At 35.7% G+C, this 17,116-nt stretch overlaps 1 long non-coding RNA gene and 1 pseudogene across 1 annotated transcript in view; both read left to right on the top strand.

Annotated features, from left to right (window-relative positions):
• LOC149996114 (uncharacterized) overlaps positions 1–16,758 on the top strand; it is a 361,299-nt gene extending 344,541 nt beyond the window's left edge. Inside the window, exon 5 of the long non-coding RNA XR_016507421.1 lies at positions 16,453–16,758. This is a non-coding gene — a long non-coding RNA (uncharacterized LOC149996114). The remainder of the gene's footprint in view (positions 1–16,452) is intronic.
• On the top strand, positions 6,521–7,318 carry LOC149996115 (acidic leucine-rich nuclear phosphoprotein 32 family member E pseudogene; annotated as a pseudogene).
• Positions 16,759–17,116: the final 358 nt, after the last annotated feature.

The following is a 17,116-nucleotide window of genomic DNA, read 5'->3' as shown; positions in this document are numbered from 1 at the left end:
AAATACCCTCCACATTGGCTTAAAACAAATTTTATTTCTGTATCCATAAATTCTAACAGAATAGATTCAATAAATTTATATTAATGTCCACATATATCGGATTTTGTTAAGTATTTTCAATTATAATAGTTAAGAGCTTGTAGATTAATTATATTTTGAAACTAAAAATCAAAATTGCATTTGTCAATAGCAACTAGTATTGTCATTATGACTTTTTTCAAAGTATAAGTTTCAGTGGCTAGAATGCTTTTATTTAGTTCTACCAAGGGCTACTCACCCTATGATTTATAATAGTAGCACGGGGTTGTTGTTGTTTCTTTTAATATGTGTATATTTACAGCTTGAAAAATTACTAACAGTATCGTTGTTTACTCAAGGAAAAAGCTTGCTAGCAAACCAGTTTTGGAAGTACATGTTTTGCTGTTGAGATAGTACAAGTATTATTTTTAAAGTGCTTTCGGACAAAAGACCTACCCAAAGGATATACTCAAACCATGCATCTTTCATGGATGAAAAAATAAACAGGAGAGAGGATACAGCTTGGTACACTGAGTGGACAAAAACTAAATGAACAGCAGGGGGAAAGCAACACAGTTCTTACCCTGGAACGACACATCTTTTTCCACAAGCATTCATTTCATTTGGTAGGACTTTTATTCTGTCCATGCGGCAAATATTTTCTCCCCTAATAGCCCTTTACTGTGTTTTCTTTTTTTTTTTTTCCTTTTATTTCTACTGAGAAATCAAAGCAAATTTTACTGCAGTGCGTGGCTAGATTCCAGTTTTTCCACTGCACCCTTCATTGTTTGGCCTCGTGACTGACTAGCTTTGAAGCGTGAGACGTGCGGTACCTATTAGGGATGAGAGTGGATGGGAACTCGTGCCTCCATCTTCAAGTCTTTATTCTGTCAATTTGGTAGAATATTGTAGTATGTAGAAATCTAATAAGTGTATCCATAGAAACAGAAGTGCTGGGGAGTACTTGAGAAGCTACCTAAATATTTTCCTGTAGTTTACAAGCCAGATCTCACTTAAACTTTCTGAAACCTTCATACTTAGGTTTCTTTTGAAACCTGAGATAGATTCTTTTTTCTTAGACTTTGTTGTCAAGAAAGCCTAATTCCTAACCTCCTACGATGGCAATTTATTTCTTCTTCCATGGAAAGAGAATTTATTAGAGTGCCCCATCATAGTCTTGGGTCATCCTTTTTTCTCTCCAGGAGAGTAAACCCATTTTTCTTAACATTTCCTATAAAATTGTATAATCCAAAAATGTATATATCCTCACAGTTCTTTTCCAAGTCTCATAACTTCTCTACATTTTACTAAGTTTAGGAGTTCAGACTCATTGAAGGAATATTAAAAATCACCTAGTGGATTTTCTCAGTGCCACTATAGATATTTGTGACGTAAGATCGTGCGGTGGGTTTTAGAATGGTTAATAGCCCTGTTTCTGCAGTCATTGTGATAATCAGATTGAAACCTTCTTTGCATTTCCCGGCAGAGGAAGACGAGGACTACCCAGACTATAAACTTCTTACTTCAAGTTGAAATTACTGAAATTGGCAGAGTTGAGTGAAGGTTTTGGGTGTAGATCCTGGCTCTATCATACCTCTACTCTGGGCTTACATTTATTTTTTAGCTGTTTACAAGCACACTGACATGTATATATTAAATTTTATTTTATTTTATTTTTTTTTTGAGAACCAGAATTTCTGGTTTAGTGCTTAAAGGAGACTACTGTTGTTTAATATGGGAACATGACTTTGGGAAAGATGATATCAGAACTCAGTGCAGGAAAATAGCAGAGAGAGGACAACTTTGGAGATTTAGGGAAAAGATAGGGTCTAGACCCCAGAGGAAATAGTGGGGCTGGTGTTGTAAAGGTACCGGTGTAATCACTGGGAGAGAAGGAGGTAGAAAATCTGAAATGTGAGAGAAAACTGAAAAAGGTAAGTAACAAATGAAGTATTTACACTGGCTTTTTACCATTCCTCCTAGTTTCAATTCTACTCCATGTCACAGAACTTTGAGGCTGAGTTTGTAGGGAGCTCACAGGGCCCTGACTGTAACTGAAACTCTCTCCCTTAAGCCAGATGTCCTTTGCCTCTCCCACCTGCTCTCCTCCATCAGTATTTCTGTCTTTCCCATCACTCGTTTAAGGCTTCCACTTCATTCTTCATGAATGCAGAGAGCAGGGAAATGACTTCATGACTTGTATTTCTCTGGATCCTCCAAGTGTCAAGTGAAGTTATATATTAAAAGAAAAGGACTTAGAAACAATTGAGAAATTTTTCCCACAAAAGCTTTCGTAAAGCTTTGATCTCTTGAAATATTTACCATAATGCAATACAATCAGTCCATGGAAAAACAAATTCTCATTCATTGCTTTTTTTTTTTTTTTAACTTAGCATGAGAATTCATTGAGTTCCCTAGTATAGATGTTACTTAATAACAAAGTGAGAAAAATTTATGACTTAAAGATACAATTCTAAGTAGGGGTATCTGGGTTGTTATAGTGCATTACATGTACTGTCTGCCTTAGTGTCCTTAAAACACACACGGTAAGTGTAGAGTTGAAAAATGGGAGCTGGATTAAAGGACTTTTTTCTGTGCTTTCTAGTAAAATGAAAAATCCTACATGATAAGATTTATCATCTATAAAAAGGTGACATTTATGGAGAGAGAAATAATAACATCAAGAGCTTTATCTTGTCTTATTTAATTATTTAAAGCTTTATGACACAGTTCCTGAGCCAGATTTTTTAAACATGGTGATATTCTTGTCCTGTCTTCCTTTGTGCACAGGACACCAAGTTATATTTTACTTCTTATACTTTCTCATTTTCTGAAATGCACTACTAGCTGTGTAAACATGGGAGAATAAATATTAGCTTTATGAAACCATGTTCCTCGACTCGTTGAAAAGTAGCATATAATAAAAAATACAAGGATGTAATATTGAAAATTATAGGTCACTATGCCCTCTTATTGTGGATATATATCTAATTCTCACGCATAGAGACTACTTTCTTAGAAAAATGTGTGCTGTGTAATATTACCTGTTTATATGACATATTTTTACCCCTTATATTCAGTAATATATCTCACGTGACTCTTGCCTCACCAGTGAAATGTTTCTGACTTATTTACCACTATGACAAACAACAAAAACAAACAAACAAACAAAACCTTTGGCTCCTTGCTATTAATTCTAGGAATTACATATGATCCAAGGTTAATAAAATAAGAAAGTCAATTGTGGTCTTGCACAGCTAATCAGTACTCTGTGTGCAAATTGTTATTCCAAAATCCTGAATCTAATCATATATTTTTCATAGCAATCAGATTGTGGCATTCAGTAGCTGTGTCTCAAACCTCACATCCACACCCTGTAAGGAAGAAGAAGAGTAACAGCATAGATGGTATATGAGTTGAAACATTTTTAAAGCTATAAGAGTCAGTATAATTATGTTCAGATAATTCACTTCCTTCTGGAAATAACCATCCATTTGCAAAATCACCACTAATTTATCATATCAGGAGCAATTTTTCTCCCATATTAACTCTCTGTTTTTCCTCTTGTTAAAGATGGAAAATAATCAGCCTTGTTGATTCTGGGCTCAAATGTAAGAAAATTGTACTTATTGGAAAAGCTCCTTCTAATCACCTAAATTTCTACAGCATTATTCTTTTAAACCATAAAAATATTTAAATATATTAATTTTTTAAATTAAATTTCAATTGCAGTTGACATACAATATATTAGTTTCAGGTTAATTTTTATTATGAGATAGTTTATACTTATAAAAATGTTAAACCTGTATTTTATTTTTTAATATTTTTAAATGTTGAAACCACCATATTCGCTTTGGATCTCTACTTTTTTAATTAAAAAAACTCACTATCCTCCTACTTATCCATTCCCAGAGATAATATAACACATATAAATATTATTTATGGATATATATCCCTTTATATATAATATATCCATAACTAATACATGTCTGTGTTTATATAGAATGAGAGAAAATTATTTTTAACTTTATATAGATGAGATCATACTGAATTTATACCTTTGCAACTTGCTTTTCCTCAACATGATCTTTTTCAGAATTATCTGTTAATATATGAACATCTGGCTCATACTTAGTACCTATTTGTTGTATAGTCTTCTGCAAATAAAGTATATCTATCTTCTCATAAGAGAACATTTAGCAATCTTTTTTTTTTTGGACAGCCGTCTCCCTGCACCCATTATTCACAGTAGATATATGCATTTGCTGAGTGGTAGGTACTGTGTATCCTGCCTGCTATAGAATTGGCACTTGGGAAATGTTTGTTCTCTAAATTAAACCACAAAAATTTTTATTTTCTTCTTGTCAATATAGTTATCTCTTTTGTTTTGCTGTTATTGTTAAGTGTGCCTCTCTCCTTCCCCACTGTTTTTTCCTATGAGCAGTTTCTAACATGGCTTTAGAATTTCAACTCAATCAAGTATTATTGTGTCTAAAGAGTGAGGAAAGACAAAAGAAATAGAGTAAAGACAAAGAAGAAGAATGGACACTTCCGGCCAAGATGGAGGCATAGAGAGACATGCTGCATCTCCCTCCACAAATAACAAGGAATACAACTACCTCAAAACTAGAAACAACCAGAAGTTCCAGAAAATCAAACTGCATGGAAGTCCAGCAAACAAAGATATAAAGAAAAAATACTCATCCAGACAGGTAGGAGGGGTGGAGGTGGGGTGGAGAGGACGCTGTGTGGTGGCGGCAACAGCAGTGGCAGTGGCAGCAGCAGTGGCAGCGGCAGCAGTGGCAGGCCAGCAGAAAGCACAGTCACATGTTTTAAAAAGTCAGGAGGGTCACCTGGGGAGTGTTCCCAGCTCCTCACTGGACCATGCAGCTCACAGTCCCAGCACTGGGGAAAATCAAGCCTCATTACTGCTGACTGTGCAGACCAGTGAAGGTTGGGGTGGAGGCAGAAACTGCCAGTCTCTCAGCAGAGTCCACTAGATTAAAGAGACCCCACCATCCTAGAACACCCACAGACCCACCCACTCTGGGAACAATGGTCAGGGCAGCAGCTAGAGGGGCACCAGTCTGGTGCGGAAATGGGGGAGGTGCCTGGAAAAGGGGCAAGTGCTGGGCAGGTGGCATTGTTCCCCATCAGACCCCTCACCCACATACAGTGCCACAACATGGTGAAACGGGTCACACTGTACTGATGAATCCCTAAGGCTTTGCCCCTTACAACTTAACAGGAGCAACAGCTCTACCTGGAACGTGGAGGCAAACAAACACAGGAGCCTGTCAGAATGAGGAGACAGAGAAGTATGGCCCAAAAGAGGAAATGGATCATGGTTCTAGTGGGAGAACTAAGTGACGAGGAGATAGCCAACCTAACAGATGAGGAGACAGACAACTAATAAATGCAGAATTCAAAACACTGATGATAAAGATGCTCACAGGCTTGACAGATATGCTTGAGTATGGCAAACGCATAAGAGAAGAAGTAAAGGCTATGCTAAGTAAAACGAAGGAAAATCCACAGAAAGCCAGTGGTGAAGTGAAGGGAACTTGGGTTCAAATAAATGATTTGGAACATAAGGAAAGAAAAAGCAGGAACATAAGGAAAGAAAAAGTGGTCAACCAGTCAGAATGAGGAAGCAAGAATTGAAAAAAATGAGGAAAACTTCCCAAATTTTGTGAAGGAGATAGACTTACAGGTCCGGGAAGCATGGAGGGTCCCGGGAGAGCTGGACCCAGAGAGGACCACACCAGGATGCATCATGAATGAAATGCCAAAGGTGAAAGATAAAGAGAGAGTCCTGGGGGCAGCAAGAGAGAGGCAGAGAGTTGCCTACAGGAGGTGCCTATAGGACTATCAGCTGATTTCTCAAAAGAGACTTGGCAGGCAGGAAGGGACCGGCAAGAAGTGCTTCCCAGACAAGGTGAAGCTAAAGGAGCTCATCATCACCAAGCCATTATTATATGAAATGTCAAAGGGACTTACTTAAGAAAAAGAAGATCAAAACTATGAACACTAAAATGACAATAAACTCAGAACTATCAACAATTGAATCTAAAAAATAAAAACAAAATCCAACTAAGCAAACCAGAATAGGAACAGAATCATAGGTATGGGGATCATTTGGAGGGTTATCAGCTGGGAGGTGGGAAGGGGAGAAATGGGGATATGTGCAGGGATTAAGAAGCATAATCGGTTGGTACAAAATAGACAGGGGGAATTTAAGAATAATATAGGAAAGGGTGAAGCCAAAGAACTTATAAGTATGACCCATGGACATGAACTAAGGGGGGTGGGATTGCTGGAGGGAAGCGGGGTACTGGGTAGAGGGGAGCAAAGGGGAAAAATAATTGGAACTAATGTAACAACATAATTGATAAAATATACTTTTAAAAAGAAGAAGAAGAAGAAGAATGAAAGAAGGAAGACAGGATTATTTCCAATTCTTAGCCTCTGAGGTTCAGTTGGTGACCATGCGTCAGGTACAATGTTAACGATTTCAAGATTTATTTCAAGTCAGATGAACCTGCCTCTGAACACAGCCAGGATCCAAATTACCTCTAGCTGGAGCATGAGGATCATCACAATGTCTTGGGAAGCAGCACACATGACACAGTTAGTCCTTGATAATTGCCATAATGTCAATGAGGAAACTGAGAGCCTGAATGATACTTCTAAAAAACTAAATTCACTGGCCCAGCTTCCCAGCTTAAATAAACTTTGAGAGTTGGAACTTAGTAACAATAGAATTTCTTGAGGTTTGGAAGTCCTGGCAGAGAGAGGCCCTAATCTTACCCACTTCAAACTGTGGAAACAAAATCAAAGACCTCAGTGCACTAGAAGCTCTGCAAAATCTTAAAAATTTGAAAAGTCTTGACTTGTTTAACTGTAGGATTACAACCCTGGAAGATTATAGAGAGAGTGTTTTTGAACTGCTGCAGAAATCTCATACTTAGATGAATTTGATCAGGAAGATAATGAAGCACCATACTTGGGATTGAAGGATGATGAGGATGGAGATGAAGATGATGAAGAGGAAAATGAAGCTGGTCTACCTGAAGGTTATGAGGATGAGGAGAATGAGAATGAAGATGAAGCAGGCTCAGAACTGGGAGAGGGAGAAGAGGAAGTGGGTCTCTCATACTTAATGAGAGGAAATTCCGGATAAAGATGATGATAATGATTATATTGATAAAGGGGAAGAAGAAGAGGAAGAGGAGGAAAAGATCTTTAAGGGGAAAAACAGAAATGAGATGCTGGAGATGATGGAGAGGAAGATTACTAGATCATTCTAAGACCAGTTTCCCTAAATTCCTGGGTGTGCAATAGAATGATCATATCTTCCTGTTGCTACTTGTATAATAGCTATTCCTACACAAGATAAAGTGTAACTTATTATAGAAAAAGTGTGTTTTACTATTTTTGCCTTATCACTCCAAATAAGACTTACTAGTCTGTTAATGATCATATTGTATGTAGAGAAGAATTTTCATTGACCCCATTGTGAAATTCCCTAGCAGTTTACTTAGAATCTTAATTTTTCTAATACATGCTCCCGGTATTAGTCATTTTTTTTTATTTTTATTTTTTATTTTTGGTTTTTCAATTACAGTTGTCCCCTTTTCTCCCCATTTCTCTCCCCCACTGTATTAGTCATTTTTAGTCCATAATTAAAACATGATGGCTTTTATACAGAAAAAAAGAAGATTTATCTCAAGGTAAATATTTATTTAGAGTCTGGTGCCTTCAAAATGGAAGCTATCAAAAATCCACAAGTAACCATATGTTTGTACTTTCTGGTAGATTTTAGGGGTGTTTTGTGAGTATTTTGCCTAGATGTGCTAAGTTAATCTTTGTTGAATAATTGAATGCATAAGCAAAATTTGTAGATATTAGAGTAATATTTGTGTAGGTTACATGGTCATTTGATTGGAAGTATTTTAGCATTTCTAGCAATCCCTTGTCATCTACCAGAACACTTAACTCCAATATTTAGACCTCCTGTGATTGAAAATGGAGGTCTAAAAACAAATGAAATATCAGAGTTAACTAAGAGCATCAGTTCTCAAGACTTATTAAATTAAAATCTCTGGTTAAGGTTCCCAGATTATTTAGGGCTTTAAAAAATAAATCTACACTTCCTTGAAATTCTAAGAGCTATGTATCTTAGCATTTAGATTATTCTCAAATTCTCTTCTGTTTTGTTATGCTAAGAGATAAAAGGGTTTTTTGTTGTTTTGGGGGTTTTTTTTGGTCAATTAAATTTTTGTATATGATTGTGGACTGAGCCATTTGACACCACTAAAAAAAATGCAACTTTGAAAAATACAAGAGAAAAAGCAATTATTTCTGGAGCTGACAGAGCCTTTCTGAGTTTAATTCTCTTTTAAATTATTCCCTTCAAGATACCAGAAATTATTAAACTGTAAATGATCTTACCACTTGACAAATGTGATTTTCTATATGAAAAAATTAATAAGTATTGAGAATTTCCTTTGGTCTCCCTTGCAAGCACTACTCTGGTCATCCCTGAAAGTCATGTTTGTTGGTCATTCCCTTAATCTTTATTTTTGTTGTACTTGATGGAGTTCTACTCAGTTAAGATTTGTGTCAAGTTTAGTTTTTCAGCAGACTTCTATGTCTGAGTATAGGACCTCAGAAAATAGGGTTTTTGTCAGAAATTCTTGCACATAGTTACTTACAGCTGCTGCTGGGGGTCACCATACTAGTTAGGCCCTATGTATGTCTGAAATCAGTGAAGAAGTGCTTTTCAATCTTAGTCACCTATGTTTCTCAGTAGAATTTTTTTCTGGTAGTACTGATATTCCCAGTATGATATTATTAGTACTATTTTATAACAGTAGTGTATGACTTTTATTAGTGTCCATGTGATGATAGATGCATAGGTTGCCTTGACTTCTCACTTGGCTTATTTGTTAATATGTGTGATGGCATTTCAACAAATTGCACACTTTATTTCTGATAGGTTTTACTTCAGAAAATCTAACAGCTGCTTTGTTCACCTGTCTACTTCCTAGTTGCTGCATTGGAGCCCAGCTCAGATTATCACCCAAATCAGCAGCCTTCCTTGTCTTTCCCTTGCCTTTCTCTCCCTTCTGCTCCAGGCTCGTGCTCTCAGGAGCTGGAGTAGAGCTGCTGGGCACTGGTACCAGCCAAGAAGATCAGCTTCAGTGGAAAATGAGGAAATGCATTCCATAATATGCCTACTGACATCCTTCTACATTTTCTGTTTCCTTTCTTTTATATCAGAGTCCATAGGTTTTTAAAAGAAAGAAAATGAAAGAAGGAAAAAAGAAAAGAAAAGAAAAAAAGATAATTAGACCAAAAATGGCTTGGCAGGAATAAGACTAGTCATGATATTGGGTTATAAATTTTTAAAGTAGGATTTGAAAAAATATCTGTTAAAATTTAAAATAGAATTGAGAAGACTGAGAAAATAACTGTGGTTTTAAATTCAGATTAGGTCAGAAAATTCATTTTGAGTAAATTGAAACCTGAATTTGGATGTTTCAATACAGATTCAATCATGTAAATTTAAAGATAAGCAATGCATTATTTCAGAAACTGTTGAAGACAAAATGAGGTTAACAGGTTAGGCAGAAAACAAAGCTAATGTGTTAGGGACTTAGAAAAATTATAAATATCATTGTGTTTTTAATTCTTGAGACATAGACATAAATAACTAAGGACAAAATCTCAAGGATGCTTGTGAAAGAGATAAAATTAATATGGTGAAGCCTCTCTAATTTGGGTAAACTAAGGAGAGTACACTTGTTGGAATTATGTAATAATTAATTTCAAGGACAGTTATACACTCTCAAGTAAATACAGTAGTATAAGCTGTAGTTAATAAAAACCTCAACCAAACAACAACAGAAGCCTCTCTACTGCTTCATGAATCCCTAATTTCCCCCTAATAATTTTACTCTATGATGATCCACACTGGGAGCAATTACAAAAGTTTGGCCTTCTATCCTCCTAAGCAACTTGCATTAATTTAGAAAACAGTGGATTCACCTAAAGTCAGTGGTAAACTTTCTTTGAATGTAGGTCTCCTAATATACTTTGATATATTCATTATTATTTAAATTGAAAAGATGTTTTAAGATTACAAGTGTATTGGTGGTGAAACCCAGAAAGAGGATTTACAAATACTATTTTCATTTATATATATATAACATTTCATTTTCTCTTAATAATAATGTTCCACTGAAGGGGAAGAATAATATGTCATTAGAGTACAGGGCACCTGACTGATAGCTTATGTCTCCACTCAAGAAAGAGGTCATAGAGTACAGACATGCCAGCCCCATAGCCTGGGAGAGAAAAGTGGGAGAAAAAGATAAGGACTAAAAGAGGTGATTGCTGACTGCCCAGCTTTCTCTTTCCTAGTCTCCCAGAATTTGGCTTGCTGCTAATGTTTCTTTAATTTTATCTTTAGCTTATATTGATAGCACAGGGTTTGTGTATGCATGTGGGTGCTTGAGGTAAGGGAAGGAGTTCCTTTCTAAATCGACAGAGACGTCATTTTATAGAAATACATTTTCCTAAAATCTTTTCTGAAAATGTGGACATTTGAATAAATAGTATAAGTGAAAGTTTACCAGAGAAAATGTTCATTCATTTGAAATTTTTTACACACAGGGAACTGCTATTAACTGAACAATGCCGTCACTGTTAAAAATCCCATCCTAAATTTTAGTAGAGAATGTATAATCCCAAAATAAAGATGAATTAAAGGAATTGAATATACTTTAATTTAAAATAATTTTTTTTTGTTTTAAAATCATGGGTAAAAATCCACTAATCACATTTTCTTAGAAATATCAAAAATATTTATATCTGACAACCCAAAGGACAACAGTCATAATAGGATGAAACAGTTTTCAACATTCTAGAGCTCAGTTATTCTTATCAGAAACATTACTAAATTGAAAGTAAAGGATATCACATTAATAAGCTTTATTTATATTTAAAATATCTATAAAAATAAAACTTCTGTTTAGAAAATATAATTTATAAGAATGTAATTTTACTTATGTACTTCTCAGCAAAGTTAGGACATAATCTACATAAATTCTGTGACCTTTTATTCTCTGAGAATTTCTGTCATTTGTAAAACATGCTGTTGCTTTATTGATTGAAAATGCTAAAATTTTATTTCTAAAACAAGCATTGAAAAAGGAGATGTCAGTATTTATCTCTCCTTATACTTTTTTTCCCCCTAAAATTACCTTACCCATTTTTCATTTTGCTTATATCCTAGAGGGCATGAATAGAACTATGCCCAGGTAAACTGTGATTTAAATATTTGCTAAACAAATAAATAAGAAAGTTATTAAAGGTGACCTACAAAGGTGAATTTCCAAAAAGCCCATAACTTCATTGAGCTAAATAACAGATGGAAAGGGTATCGGAGACACAACGCTCTGTGTTCTCATTTTACGTTTCCTCTTCCAGCCCCACTCTATTTCTTGCTGTGGCAGCTGGCAGCCTTTCTTTTCTGGGCCCAGCATGCTCCTTGCCATGTGTTAGCTTTTTCAGTTTCTAAAAATAATCAGGATGGTGGGGTTATGGTTGGAAATATATTCAATCTAGGGCTCAATTTGCAAAGAATTGACACCTTATCCGGATTGAGCCTTCCAATCCATAAACATATACTCTTTTGACATTTATATAGCTCTTCTTTAATATCTCTCAATAATATTTTGTAATTTTTAGTGTAAGTTTCCTGCATGCCTCTTGTTTTATTTATTACTAAGACTTTTATGAATTTTTAATATTTTATATGCTCAACATCATTAGTTATTAGGAAAATGCAAATCAAAATCACAAGATAATACTTCACACCCACTTGGATTACTATAACATTATTCAAAAGACAGGCAATAATAAGGGTTGGTGAGGAGTGGAGAATTTGGAACCCTCATACATTTTGGTGGGGATGTAAAATTGCACAGCCACTAACTATGGAAAGCAGTTTGGCATTTCCTCAAAAAGCTAATTATAGTTGTTATTTTACTCTGCAACCCTACACCTAGTTACAGACCCAAGTAAATTGAAAATATTTGTTCACACACAAAAACCTAATATTTCCAATAGTCATAGCAATATTATTCCTAATATCTAAAAGTAAGAAACAACTCAAATACCTACCAACTGATGAATGGATAAACAAAACATGCTATTCATATGCAGTAGAATATTATTCAGCCCAAAGAGCAAAGGAATACTGATATATATGCTACAGTGTGCATGAACCTTGAGAAAATTATGCTAAGTGAAAGAAATCAGACACAAAGAGGTGACACGTATAATTCCACTTATATAAAATGCTCAGAGTAGGCAAATTCTCTTTCTGTCTTTCCACATTCAATCACTTAAGTTCTATGCATTAATCTTTTAAGATATCTATTATATCGACTTTTTCTTCTGTATTCTCATAGCTGCTTATTCAATTTCAGGTTCTTAATATTCTGTGTGGAGCATCACAGCATTATTTCTAACATGTATCCTTACCTCAGACCTTAGCTCCTTCTCTCCATCCCTGACTCCATCTCAGAATAATACTTCTAAAAATATAAATATAATTATGTCACTTTTCTACATTAAATGATTTAATAGCCTCTTACAGTGTTTATTTTCTACTGTATTAAAGTAGGACTCTCTTTTCAAAGAAAGTTCAAATACTGGAATGTATTAAATAAGTAAATGGATGGTGGGAGCCAGATTTCTCCCTGTCAGGGCATTTGCAGATAAGGAATAAGGTAAGGCTAATGCTTGATTAGACTTAGACATGTCAGTATGAACTCATACACACACACACACACACACACACACAGAGGGACATATTTAGAAACAAATATAGCTATGTGCATATATCTGTATATTTCCTAGCTCTTTCTACTGAGAGCTTGAGGGCAGTAATATCCCAGTAGCACCTAGCACATTAGTGCCCAGATCTTGGTTTTAAAAACTATCTTCCAATAAAAGGAACTAGAGAGCCTTAGAGAAATGGCTAGTTCTAGGGCTGGGACAGTAAAAATATAAGCCTAGAGCATCTGGAGTTCTCTAAAGCAATAAAATGCTCAAAAAAATAAAAGGACAGGGCATATCAAGGAATATAAGAGCAAACCTAAAATAGTTCCCAATGACAAAAGCTAGAAGAGTTTAAGCAACAAAATAATTAGCATGATATTGGTTTATAACCCAAAGTATAGAATAAATTTAGATGAGTTCATCCTGATATAAATATGCAGCTGAACAAGTAAATAAATGAAGTAGAAGGAAAAATCTTTCTTACAGAAGAATTACAAATAACATGGGTAGCTATAGCTTCCTCCAGGAAATAAAGCTCACTCTTACTCTGCAATGTGTGCTGCACTTAGTCAGTGATTTCCAAATAAGAGAGCATGTAAAGACAGAAAAAGGTAACTCAACTGTGGAGAAACCTGGTAAATACTACATTAACCAGTTGTTCTAGGTTAACATCACAAGTGCTAAGTCTATGTTTCCTGATATGCTGTGATGAAAAATGTACCTCACCTCTGTGGTACTCCTCCGCAAACCCTTAACCCTAGTCTAGTCATGGGAAAAGCATCAGACAAACCAAAAATAAGGGACATTATATAAAATACCTGACTAGTATTCCTCAAGACTGTCAAGGTCATGACTAACAAGGAAAAACTGAGAAACTGTCACACATCAAAGAGACTAAAGAAACGTGATGACTAAATGTCATGTGGTGTCTTGGACTGGATTCTGGCACAGAGAAAGTACGCCAGGGGGAATACTGGTGAAATATAAATGAAGTCTGGATTTTAGTTAATAGCAATGTTGCAATGTTGTTTTCTTGGTTGTGGCAAGTGTGCCATAACAATGTAAGATGCTACTATAGTGGGGAACTGGGTGAAGAGCTTATGGGAACTCTCTGTATTATCTTTGTAACTTATTTTGTAAATCTAAAATTATCCAAAGGAAAAAGTTTTTTAAAAAATCAAGAGGGCCCGATATAAAATAGATATTAGCAAAGCCACTGTGATTAAAGTAGAGTTGCAGGGCCCAGAGTCCTGACTGCCTGACCTCTTTCCCAGTCTTTGCACTCCCTCCCAGTCTGCCTTTCTTTCTCCCTTGGACCCCAGGGTTCTCTGGCTTGTGTTGCAAACTGCTGCCCTGTAGAATTAAATACAAACTCCTTGACGAGTCTTCTGGGGATCTTGATATTTTCACCCTTGCCTAGCTTTCATCTTCATCATCTGTTGACCTCTTGTCTTCTGTATTTACTTTCTTCATCTATTCTGAAGGCAATTTCCTTTCTTCAAGCAGACTATGACCTTCCTTTTGATTGTACACATGCTTTTCTTTTGGTTTGGAAGACTATTCTCAAGCTTGTTCAGCTTCAGAAACTCTTCATTCTATGCCCTCTTTATATGGTCTTAGAATTCAGCTCAAGAATCCTCTTTGAAGTCTCTAACTGGAAAGGAGATGCTCTGAAAGTACTTCTAAAATAATATGTAGTCCCTCCTACTTGTCTGTATGTATCTCGGTATGCATACATCTTTTCTCCAATAGGTAACAAGCTTCTGAAGGAAATGACATTCATCTCTATGCCAAATACCAAGCACAGTGCCTAGCACATAGTAGGTATTCAGTAAATGTTAAATAAATGGATGGGTAGATGGATGTATGGATGGATGTATAACAGCAATTTTATTGAAACTAAGGTATTTCCTTTTAGTAGCATTTGTATTTATTTCAATATATTTGTTATAAAATTATAAATTTAACATTTTAATAAGCAAGTTGATTCCAGTTTGCCAACTTAAAAAGAAAAGCATTGAATTTTCAGGATCAAGTAATAGTCTTAATTCAACCAGTGTGTATATAAAAATATTGTAAGTGGTTTGGTTTTATTCCTTTAAATAACCAAAATTTTACAAGTTGTGTATTTTACAGCAAATTATGTACCGTACTGTTGCCTTTTCAGTCTGCCTGCATGTGAAGGAGTTGTCAGTAAAGCTGGCTGCTTGCATTTGTCTTCATTAGCCATTCCAAGGTGATGCAGGTGGCCCAGCTATTCTTGGGCACTTTAATTTGCCAATTATTGTACCCACGGCTAAGAACAGATGGTGGTTAGTTTCACATTTTGCTCACTGGGCAGCTTAATGTTCTTGTCACCTTACATTGAGTTTTAAATGTGCAAAGCACAAAGAATGTAAAACATGTTTCTCAGAATCGGGGTGTACATATCACACCTCATAACTTGAATTGCTTCTGTATACAGAAATTAGAGGGCCTGATTGATTAATAAAAGAACAAGATAATATTGCAAAAGTACATCAAGGAAGCTAATGTGTGTGTATTCACTCACACATTCATACATACATACATACATATGTGTGTATATAGATATATGTATACATGAAGGTTCCGATGTATATTTTCTTTCACAGAAGCACCACTTGCTAACTTATTGAATCTGAGTGCTAGTTGATGGCTTAGATCACTATCATTTTAGGGAAGGAAGAGAAAATGGTAAGATCTTTTTTACAAAATAAAATTCATCACTTTTTAAATTGAATTTCTTGGGGTAACATTGGTTAATAAAGTTATAGGTTTCAGGTGTACAATTCTGTAATAATATTATCTGTATAGAGTATTGTGTGTTCATCACCTCATGCCAAGTCTCCTTTCACCACAATTTGTCCCCGCTTTTACCTTCTACCTTTCCCCATCCACCTTTGCCTCTGATAATCACCATACTGTTGTCTATGAGGGTTTTTTTCTTAGTCCCTCCACCTTTTTTACCCAACTTCCCATTCCCCGCCCCTCTGACAGATGTTAGTTTGTTCTCTGTATCTATGAATCCATTTCTAGTTTGTTGATTAGATTCCACATATAACTGAAATTGTATGGTATTTGTCTTTCTCCAACTGGCTTCTTTCACTTAGCATAATAATCTCCAGGTCCATCCATGCGTCACAAAGGTAAAATTTGCTTCTTTTTTATGGCTGTGTAGTATTCCATTATGTAAACGTACCAAAGCTGTTTTACCCACTCATCTATTGATGGACACTTGGGCTGCTTCCAAATCTTGGCTATTGTAAATAATGCTGCAATGAACATAGGGGACACATATGATTGAAGTCTGTTAAGAAAACATCCAGCCACTGTTAATATAACAAGAATGATTTGCACATTGGTGTAACCTGGCATCCAAGGAAAGTGGACTGGAATGCATGTGTGAACAGTGACAACTTCTCTGTACTAGTCAGTGGAGGTGGTAGACGCCATTGAGTGAGCATGTGTACTGTGTGACCCTAGCATTCAAAATTACTAAGCAAGTAGAGCAACAAATCTGCATCAGATTTTGCATTAAGATTGAATGTTCCTCTGCAGAAACCATTTGGATGATGCAGAAGACTGCAGCTATGGGTAACTGGTGATTGGCAGCTTCATCATCACAACATGCGCACTCATGAATCACGTCTCATGCAGAGTTTTTTGGCAAAACATCAAATCACCCATGTGATTTGGCACCCTGTGACTTCTGCCTTTTCCCAAAACTAAAATCATCTTTGAAAAGGAAGATTTTTCAGACTGTCAATGAGATTCAGAAAAATATGATGGGGCAACTGATGACAACTGGGATAATTGTGTGAGGTCCCAAGGTACCTACTTTGAAGGGGACTTATGCATCACTGTCCTGTGTACAATGTTTCTTGTATCTTCTTCAATAAATGTCTCTTTTTTTCATATTACATGGCTATATACTTTATGGACATACCTCATGTATTCTTTTGAATTAGTTTTTTAGGGTTTCTTTTTGGATATATTCCCAGAAGTGAAATCACTTGGTCATAGAAATTTTTATTTTTAATCTTTTGAGGTATCTTCATACTGCTTTCGACAGTGGCTGCACTAGTCTGCATTCCCACCAACAGTGCAAAAGGGATCCTCTTCTCCACATCCTCACCAGCACTTGTTGTTGGTTGATTTATTGATGATAGCCATTCTGACAGGTTTGAGGTAATATCTCATTGTGGTTTTAATTAGCATTTCT

The sequence above is a fragment of the Furipterus horrens genome, unplaced genomic scaffold (genome assembly GCF_987537825.1).
Source record: "Furipterus horrens unplaced genomic scaffold, mFurHor1.1.pri manual_scaffold_12, whole genome shotgun sequence".
NCBI lineage: Eukaryota > Metazoa > Chordata > Mammalia > Chiroptera > Furipteridae > Furipterus > Furipterus horrens.
The sequence above is the reverse complement of the archived record's forward strand: the minus strand, read 5'-3'. Positions and strand labels throughout refer to the sequence as shown.